We start from the raw sequence: 10,879 nt of genomic DNA on the forward strand, positions 1-10,879 counted from the left end.
TGAAAAAGTAATACTTCTGAGACTTGTAAACTTTTGTAAATGATAAGCCCATTAATGAAAAAGTTGCCTTTTGTTTTCAATTCTATTATTTAATTCATATATACATGCGCAATGCTAAATTACCGCTTGTGCAATGCACAGATGGTCGACTAACAATGATTAAAATTAAATAAGTTAAAAACTTAGGGGCTAAATTAATCTTCAAAAAATTATGACAATGGCCAGATAATACTTATATAAAAAATTTATCTTCTCCGACATGAGTAAGGCGTCTGGCGACGCCCATCTAGGTGGAATCTTCACAGAGGGTAACTCCCATCTGGGTAACAAAGTGAATTACCTACTCATGTAAACAACAAAGATTGAACAACCTTATTGGTCAACTCATAGTCGCCTTGCCAAAATAGTCTAAAGAACGACTAAGTTCACAAAGTCGGATGTCTAACGACATTAGCTGGTTGCCGACTAAAGTTCTAACTTAAATTATTTCCTGAAATTATACAAGTCTCCCCAAGGGGCAAAAAGACGTTGAGTGTAATCGGATTGCAAATACCCTAGGTGGAGAAGAAGAAGTGTAGTGTAACTACTTGCTGGAATGTTTAGATAGTTGTGTACTTGATTTAGGGCAATCACTACTGTGATTGATTTACAGAGGAACAATTCATACTCTTTAAAGTATAAAAGTTTACCAAGCCTATCAATTAGTGAAGTACTGAAACCAACCTCACAGTCGCCCAGGGGCAAGTGTAGCTGGTTTATTGAATGCCGCATGCTATTAAAGAGTTTGGCAAAAATTTCAAAAATTCAAGTATATATGTATGTAAAAATTAAGTGCAAAAATCCAAACCAATTGAACAAACCAACTCAGTCGGCAAAATTCATTGATTCGAAAATGGCCAAAAGGCCAGGTGATATTGTCAACCGGATATACATCCTGAGAAAAGCAAGAAAAGAGATATTATTACTCGACTCCTCCTTCGGTAAAAATACAATTATACACAGCTCACAGGCTGGAGAGAACAAAGATGAATACTGCCGCAAAATAAATACAAGGTTGGCTAAGCTAAGGCTACTGAGTCTGCTCCGATTGGTCTTGGCCGGCAGTGAGGTTTGCCTCAATATGTCCAGGAGGGATTTGATCAGCTGAGACTTGGCCAGTTTAACCTTGGTCGGCTTAATCCTCGGCCATCTCCTCCTCTCTATCAGAAACCTAAAAGCCTTAATCCAAGGCCCATTTGTTAAATGGATGCGGGGCCTGCTCTTTCAAGACTTCAGCATCATACACCGCAATGGCGTAATCGTATCTCAACTTGAAATAGTCAAACTCAACGTTTAGGTAGAGAAGGTTCTTGGCAAGCAACAGGAGGGCCTTAGTGTCCCGCTTATTCTTCGCCACCAGCCGTCTCTATTGCTTGGAGAGCTCCTCTTGGTAATTGCTCCTCATTTTAACAATCTCAAGCCTAAGCTGGAAGGCATCTTCCAGTCAGATGGGTATTCTCCTTGTCTGCCTCCCCCAATGCCGCAAGTTAAGATTTGGCGTTCTTTAACTCCAACACAAGGTTGCATAATTTTGTGTTGGTAATGTCTGCTGCATATGTCGGACTCTTTATTAGTTCCTCTTGTTTCAACTCTACTGCTTTAATTTCAATATCACACATTTTTTTAATGTTTTCAGTAGAGTTAAGAGCTTCAAAGGCCCTTTCTTTAGCATCTTTTACCTCGTCTTGCTTCCGTTAGAAGGGGACCCTTAGCCCGTCTAACCTCATCATTGCCTATAGGGGGCAGGCGACAAGTTAAGCACTCGAATAAAATAAAAAAAGGAAAAATTGAATGAAGTACAAAATGAACATTGAGTTACCTCAGCCAGCAGGCCCTGGATTCGATCGAAGTCCACTACTTGCAGATCAGGCACAAAGCTTTTCTTTGATCTAGTAAGAGACCTTACCATCCTCTTGGCAAACGCTTGTACATCAGGCGGCTCTGAGGTAGCATATGCACCATAAGAAGTACTTGGCGAGAAAGCAGCATAAGCGGTATCCAATTTTTGTCAGCTACTTATCGAACCTTCAGAGGGGCTGACTCGAGTCTTGACTCGCATATAGTCAATCGGCCAAAGGATTTTAATATTAGCCTTACCTTGGGCTTTAGGCTGGGAGGTCACCTCTTCCCGAGTCGCTGCAGCATTGAGTGGCACGCCATTCTTCGACGCCGTGAGGCATCCAGCGATTTCCCACCACGTTCCGAGCTTTTGCTCAGAGCCTTCATCACAGCCGAGCCTTTACCCCCTGTAGACACCCATTTGTGTCTTTGACAGGGTAAAGTCGTATCCCCTAATCAAAAATAATTACCTAATTCACTAACTAAAGTAGATAGGGAAGTAGGGTCGATCTCCACAGGGAAACAAGTCTTTTTACTCCTAATTATATATTATAATCTAAATTATTTAAGTAACCAATATTAAAAGTTGAATATGAAACTAAACTAAAAAGAGTAGGAAACGGGAGAAAATAATATATAAAAGGATCTAGGGTATAGGTTCACCAATAAATAATACTCCGGGGCAAAATAGGGTAATCAATCATTGACATTGCATAAATAACATGATTAACAGGCTCTCGCAATTTATTAACCAACATAGATCTAACAGGCTCTCGCAATTTACTAGATCTAAGTTCTTATTGAAAATAGCCTTTAATATCAAATTAACATCTGCTCGATTCATCAATTTAATATTGCTATACTTTTACAAGTCGCAATTGTAAAACATTAAAACAATCCAATAAGAAATCATCATGCAATACCAACAATCAATAATAGTCAGTCATCAATGCATCAATTAACCAGATTGTAAAGGGCTCTCGCTACTTATTACAATCACACAATTAATTTACCGGTATTAAATCTCATCTCTCGAATCTTGACTTAACCATTTATAAATTAACTTGCCTATTGAAACTAGACCTAAACATCAATTCTCATCTCTCGATTCTTGAATCAATATTGTCAAACTCATGCATAAAAGATAGGCCTAATCTAGTCACAGAGCATTAAATCAATCAATAGGAAATTAATCTAGCATTAATAATCAACAACAATAATTTACCCCTTCATATTATTTATTAGATCCCCATAAACCCTAGAAATTAAACTACTCACACATATTAAAAACTAAACTAATCAAAACAATAAAATAAATCATGGTGAAAGGAATAAAATAAATAACTAAGATTAAGGGAAGAGAAATCGTTACCAAAATAAATCTGGAATTAAAGAAAGAATTAAGAACAAAGGTTTAGAGAGAGATTAAGAGAGAGAAAACTAAGTAGAGAGAGAAAGTCTAAGAGAAAAGATTAAGAGAAGAGGAAGAGAAGAAGAAGAGAGAAGAAGATCTCCCCAAAAGAAGAGACGACCTAAAAACGTATTACGGAGGAGTATTTATACTCCGTACAAAAATCCTAAACTAAAACAAATTAATACGACTCTAATTGTTTCCTAAATAAACACGCGCCCGATCGGGCGCGCCTTTTTATCTTTAATAGCTATCTCGCGCCCGGCCGGGCGCGCCTCCGGGCGCCAGCCTTTTTGGCCGGGCGGATCATTTGGGCCAATATTTGGACTTCGATTGGGCTCCAATTCTTCGGGCCAATCTGGGTTTCCTCTTTGGGTCTTGAATACTCGGTCCAAACGCCCCGGTATCACCTCTACCGAGCCCTTAATCACCGGTTCGATGGCTCCAACCGGCCCTGGGCTATAAAATCTGGTCGTGCTTCTCCAGTGCTCGTGATTGCTCCTAAATATCTCGGGAAAATACTCCAAAAGCATAAATCCCTGCAAAAGTCAACCAAATCTACGAAAACACTAGAAAACACCAATTAGTAATAAAAGTGGCTCTAAAGAGCCAAAAACACTACTAATTATGACCAAGGGACGGGGGTAAAATACTATATAAAATGGATACATCAGTCTCCTTAAAACAAAACCCAGTGATGAATACTATTTGCGTTGAATCATAATCGAATAAAGTGAAAGTGTGAAAAGTCTAGCGGTTAGTTTTTATAAAAAAATCTTTCTTTTTGTTTTAGAAAACCTGCTCTATTTTATGAAAATAGCCAGTCAAGTTAAGTTTGATCCATGTCAAGGGTCCAATAATGGTGTAATTGGATGGGGCTCAAAAAGATTTTTCCAACGGTATATTATAATCCCAATTTCGATGAAAAATGAGGAAGTTATGGCGAAAATACTAAACCGGGCCCGGTTTGGTTCTTAAATGCGACACAATGATCTAGAGGAGGGCCTATTATTAATTATCATTCCTAAAGCCATTAGGATTGATTATAGTCTTCTAGAATTGTCTAGAAGGTTCTCTTAAATCCTAAAGGAATTAGGATTGATAATTCGGTTTTAGAGTTTTACTTGGAAAAGAATAATTGTTTATACCAAAATACGATTTTACCCCTAACACGAATTTTTTGACTTAATTATATTGAGAAGTAGATTCCGTGTGGAAAACGTGTTGAAAATCTCTTGCATTGCCTGATGATAGGTTCGTTGCCTAGCGCTGCAGTGCATTGCCTGACACCAAGTTCGTCGCCTGGCGACGAGCTCTGTCGTTGGCGACATGATGTTTTTTTATTCCTTTTCGAACTCTAACTCTTTTCTATCAATTCCGGACTATTTTCTTATAAATAAGTCCTTGGACCTTCGTTTTCAATAATCAAAACTCTCTAATTCTTTTCTCACTCTAAGCTAAATTTTATTCTCTCTCCCTTTTTCTTGCCTAACATTTTACAAACACAATTCCGCACTCATTAGCACTAGACACACCTAGCCAAGTTCGAAGTTGCCTTCGCCCTAGACGTGAAAGGTTTAATATTTCTGAGGGTTTGGTTCCAAATCTCAATTTAAATTATTATTTAATTTAATTGTTTGTTTTAATATTTTCCTTGAAGTTACTAACGCGTGTATTTTGTTATTAGAAAGAGGTACGAGGCATCAAAGTATGTAATCTTATTGCTCTATTCTTGTAGAAAGCATGTTTATTATTTATTAATTCTTAGTATCATGTTAGGATGTTATTATTGCTTTCTACATGTTTAGAGTGCTTCATATTCTTTCAATATCATATCAATATCATGTTAGTGGCCTTAGTGCCATGTTAGGGCTAAAGCTTTGATCCTTATTGCTTAGTGACATGCTAGGATTTGTTATTAATCTTGTTGGTATCATGCCTAAGATCTTTACTATTATTATGCTTTAGCGTTGATATGATTATGGTTATGATTATTATTATGATTGTTATTATTATGATGATTATTATTATGTTGCTTGATTATAGATTTGTTATTATTGCTTGATCACACCTTTTTTTGCATGTTTAAAGGGAATTTGTACTTGTAATCACGCTTAATAAGATAATTAATAATCTTGTTTAGGATTAATATGATTATAATTCAAGTGATCACCAATAATAATTTTATTTGTGCATTAATATTCAACCAACATAGGTTAAACAGGTTTAGGGTAAACCTATTGATTCCATGTTAGTCAGAAAGCGCACATGAATAAGAGAAGAAAAAATTCAAGGCATATTTTTAGGGCAGATTCAGTCTCTTTTAGGTTGGATTTGTACCCTCATCCCCGAACACCAGTCACTGTTCCAGACCTATTGGAGTTGACAATCTCATGGATCGTTAAGGGGTGTAACCTTCATCGTGTGAACAGTTTACAAGTTCCTAAAACTTGTTTGCGACTTTTTTGCTCTAGCTTTCTTCCCTTTTGAAGCCTCCGTACTTAAGTGTATGATCACAGTGGGGTTCAAGTTTGGGATAATGCTTGAAATATTCCCTACAATTTTTGGCGACTCCACTGCGGAGGATTTCTATTTTAATTCCTAAAATTAATTTTGGCAATGATTTAGAATGAGTAGATGTGTCTCGAAAAGTTCTAAGTATTTCATGTGCGTAATTTTGATTGATATTATTAGCATAAGCATAAAAAGGTTCTCATTGGAAAAACCATCCATAATGAGTAAAAAACAAAGGATTTTTACATGTAGGAAATTTGAGAAATATCTTTCACAACTAGAATTGAAATAATATTACAAAAACAGGAAAATTTTAATAACATAGAAAGTTGCTTATGCATGTAGGAACCAGCGGTGATAAAAAAGAGTTCGTCACCTAAGAAATAGCCTCATCTCCCGGCGACAACTTTGTCGTCTGGCGACAGAGTTATTTCTTGTGACAGACTCTGTTGACTCGCACCGTGTTCTTCCAATACCGAGCCAGAACTCTGCCTTCTTGTTTTGACTAGTTATAGCACTATTGGCTCGATTCTACTTTATGATTGAGTTTTTCCTCTTTTCTGAAACCCATATGTGCTCTACATTTGGCCATAACTCTCTAGGGGTTCACGCTCCATCTACCCAATTGAACGCTCCTGGGAACCACGGGTAAATTCGAGTTTGTGAATTCACCAAACTGTGGAAGCAAGTTTAACTTACGGGGTCCCATCCATACACGCCAACCCTTCCAAAGGTAAGGCTTCTGCGCGATGCATTCAGATTCATAACCATGGACCCTATTTGACTAACCTATATCCTGGAACTTTAGAGAACTAGAGCCATGGTTAGGTTGCAAACTCATTGCATCATATTGTGACTACTTGACGACTTGTGCATTCTTTGCTTTTGCATAACCTATGTGTGTTTACACTAACCATTTGTTTAACTTGTGATTATGTCTAAATAAACTAATTAGTGACTAAAGGACTTTGCTTAATTAATTAATTTTAGTAATTAAAGTCTTATAAATTGATTAAACTAACTTGTACGACTATAGGAATGTCCCGTTAAAGTAAAAATACTTGAAAAAGTTCCAGATTAATGTTCCAGCAAATGGCGCAGAGGTTTGGGCTATGGCGCCAAACATTGCTATGCAACGCCTGGCAACGATCCTGTCGTCTGGCGCTGCACTTCAGTGTGCGGTGACAGTTCTATTGCTTTGGCAAAAGTCCAATTTATAATTTGAGTCATCACAACGAGTCTAATTAAACAGTTTATTAATCAGTTTGATCAGTTTGTTAATGGCAGTAGCCATATTTAGTCCTTAATTATGTCTAAGCACTTAGTTCCATAGTTATACACAAGAGTCAAAGCATATCACCTACACTCACTAGTTTAGCACACACTTTGTGAATATGTCACTATGGTCATGTCATAGTTTCATGCATGAGTCGTCCTTTCCGTCATTTGAGTTGGGGGTACATTCTATTCCTAATTCATCTATATATCCCCATCTTCATCATCTTTCCATTCTCTACATGCTTTCTCCGTATCACAATATTCATTCTTCCAACCTCTTTCCATGTATTGCATGTTGAAGAGAGTTTGAGTTAAGTAATTAATATTAAATATCCCCAATTTCCTTTCCACGGCACTTGGTCAAGGAGGAAAGGGCGTTTAATCAAGGACAATACCTTCATTAAAGTACAACTTTTTGATAAACCGATTCGTCAAAAGAGAAACGCTAAAAAGATAATGGCAAGCCAAGAAGAAGTTAATGAGCTTAAGAAGCAAATGGCTAACATGACTGAGGTGTTGAAGGCTTTTACCCTTTAAATCAATGACCCTGTGAAACAACAACAAATGGAGCTCATGGAAGAAAGCTTGAGAAAAATATCCAATGACTATAGATTCCAGGACATTAGCTCGCAAGGGGTATCGGTGGACAAGGAACTTCTTCCGTAGAAGTTCAATACCAACGACATCCCTAGGTTAAAGGCAACAGACAATCCTTATTTCCACTTAAGAGCTTTCGAGACCATAATGAACATTAAGGGGATTGATAGGAAAGTCTTTCATTCCTTGTTTTCTTTATCTCTTGAAATCGTTTGTCAACAATGGTTCTTTTCCCTTGATAAAGAGAAAACCTCTAATTGAGATTCCATTGTAAACACTTTCATTGATAGATATAAGTGTAATATTCAAGTTGAAACCGACTATAGACAACTTGAGATGCTAAGACAAAAAGAAAATGAAGGCTTTACTTCTTTCTTTAATAAGTGAAGGGAAACTTCCGCTAAGATGATTGAGGTGCCCACCAAAAAAGAATCTGTAAGGATGTTTATCAAGAATCTCAAAGAGAAGTATTCAAAGAATTTAAAATATCAACATAATTTGTATGTTTCAAGGCCGTCTATGACATCGGTATTTAAATTGAAGATGACCTTGCAAAGTAAAAAGCTACTAACAATAGTAACCACAGTGGCTGGAAAGGAAAGAAGAACAACAATTCTTCTTCTTCTGAAAACGCCCACTCTAGCAACAATGTTAGTACTTTTGATATCAATGAAGTCTTAGCCATGGATAATTAAGGATCTGAAAAGAAACCTAAAAGAGAGTTCACACCCATTGGAATGACCTATGGTGTTTCTTTCGATCGTCTCTATGATCGAGGATTAATCAAACCTATTGGCCCTACTGAAGATCCAACGCCAGAAAATATATATTCAAGATGGAATCCCAACTCTTATTGCAAGTACCATCAAGGAAACGATCATACCACGGATAAATGCTACAGGTTTCAAAATCTCATTCAAGATCTCTTAAAGCAAACGACACAAGGCGAGCTTCAACGACAAGATTTCATGACCTTTTTTTCTATTCCTTTTTTATTCCTTTCCCTAATAAGTCTAACATAGGCATCTTTCACTTTCCTTAGATTTACATTGTAGGTTTTTTTTTACCTTTTAATAAAATGAGCAATTATTTCCTTGCAAATAAAAATCCATGTCAAACTAAGCACAAGGTATACCCATGATTAGAGGCACCTCTTATATCCATGTTATACCTTTCCCCCTTCAAATATACAATCTTTTCTTGATAAACCACTTTGAGCCTCGTCTAACGATAGACCTTTCTTTCTTCAACCCACATCTACCTAACCTTGGGATGGGATGGTGCGTAAATTATGCAATTTTCAAAAAATAAAAGCTTGAGTGAATCAAAAGATTAAAATAGCAAAAACAATAAAAGTGTACAAAAGGGCAATGTTCCAATGTCTTTAACATGAACATGTCTTTTATATGAACACGTCTCAGATTGCGTCTCTTAACGAGTGCTCGGTACCGTGCTTGAGAAACATGAATGCCAAGTGAGTGATATACTGCATGATCAGGATTGCCCACACTTATAAAAAAAGGTTCAAAATAAAAAAAAAAAAAAGCTCAAAAGTGAGAAACCTCAAGCATAAAAATACAAGAATTCAAATGCAAGGTTGCACACCTTAGGGGCTTATCTAGCGGCTTGAGCCTTTATCCCTATCTTCTTCAACCTTTAGCCTAACCACATTACAACCCTTAAAAGACGTTTTTGAGGTATACACACTTGTCCGAGGTTCGGCTACAGCTACGTTCGGCCTGATTCCTTACGGATACGTAGGCAACCTCACAAAGGGGTGCGACCGTAATAAAAATGCATTCATATTTACATTCATAATTGATCATATCAAGGGATCTCCAATGCTCATCCTATTCATTTAGAGCTATACTTGGGGGCTTGATGCTTACATTATTAGCTTACCCAGCCTAAGAGTCACTACCATTTGACTCTTTTCAATACATTTTTCCACACACATAGCCCTTGTGGCCTAAATTTAGTGTCACTATCACATACATAACAGATTCACAACCAGATATACTTCCCTTAGGAAACCTTTGTCATGAAATCTTAACACAACACTGAAGCATGCCTTGTCATATCAACATCAATCATCATTGCATCACAAAGTATGAAGTACTTAGCCTCTGCGCCTAAGTTACCTAAATACTTTCATTATTGAGTAACCCAGGATAGTCTAAGATGTTACAATCCTTGTACTATGTGAGACAACGTTAACAGATTAAGCTCATTCAACATGCACCTTCAAAAACTTCGCTTCTTTCTTTATTCGCGTCATTCTTTTTCGAGAGAATGTCGGTACCCTCCACAAAAATGACGAAAATTTTTGTTTTTCTGCATTTCAAGTCATGTACATATCGAGCTTCATAAGTCAACACTATGCACACATGAGTCACACGAAGTGAGTCATCATTAAGTCAAGTTTATACCTTGAGTCGTGTCAAGTCAATGAGTCAAGCAACACTAAGTCTTAGGTCAACCCTAATTACATGAGCAAAGTCCTATAGTCCAAAATGTAAATGCAGGTACACTAAGTCCCAAACGGACGGGTATGCTTTACAAAAAGGTTTGAAGCAAAAGGACGTAAACAACTTACCAAATCATCTACAGTCAGCTTGATTGCAATCATATTTGATTGTCGATCGGTCTAACGGTGGTCATATTAATTGATTGGGTTCCTTTGTATTCCAGTTAGCCCCTATAAGCAAATTGACATGATTAGTAGTCCGCTTGATTACGATCGCAGTAAGTGATTGACATGAAAACGATCGTCTCACTTAGCTTAAGCGCCTAAGAATTGGCTCATTACAAGCACCAAGGCATCGGTTCAAAAGCAAGCACTTATACGACAATTTTTCCAAGATTGGATTGTCATCTCCAACTGAAAATATTTACAAATGTGGATTGTCGCACATCTTCTTCACCGATAATTTTTCCAAGATTGGAATCATCACTGACAAAGTTTCCAAGCGTGGATTGTCATCTATTTCAGTAAGTGGCAAATTTTCCTGAAGTGGATTGTCGATTGACTTTTTTTTTGCAAAATTTCCAAGACGCGGATTATCAATTGTGACAATATTTTCCTAAAAGGATTTTCGCATAGCATTGGCAAATTTCCAAGGTGGATTGATTTCAAGAGTTATATTCCAAGTGGTGGATTATTAATCGTAGCAAAGTTCTTATGACAGATTGTTATGAAGC

This window comes from Chenopodium album, chromosome 8 (genome assembly GCF_948465745.1).
Source record: "Chenopodium album chromosome 8, dcCheAlbu1.1, whole genome shotgun sequence".
Lineage (NCBI taxonomy): Eukaryota > Viridiplantae > Streptophyta > Magnoliopsida > Caryophyllales > Amaranthaceae > Chenopodium > Chenopodium album.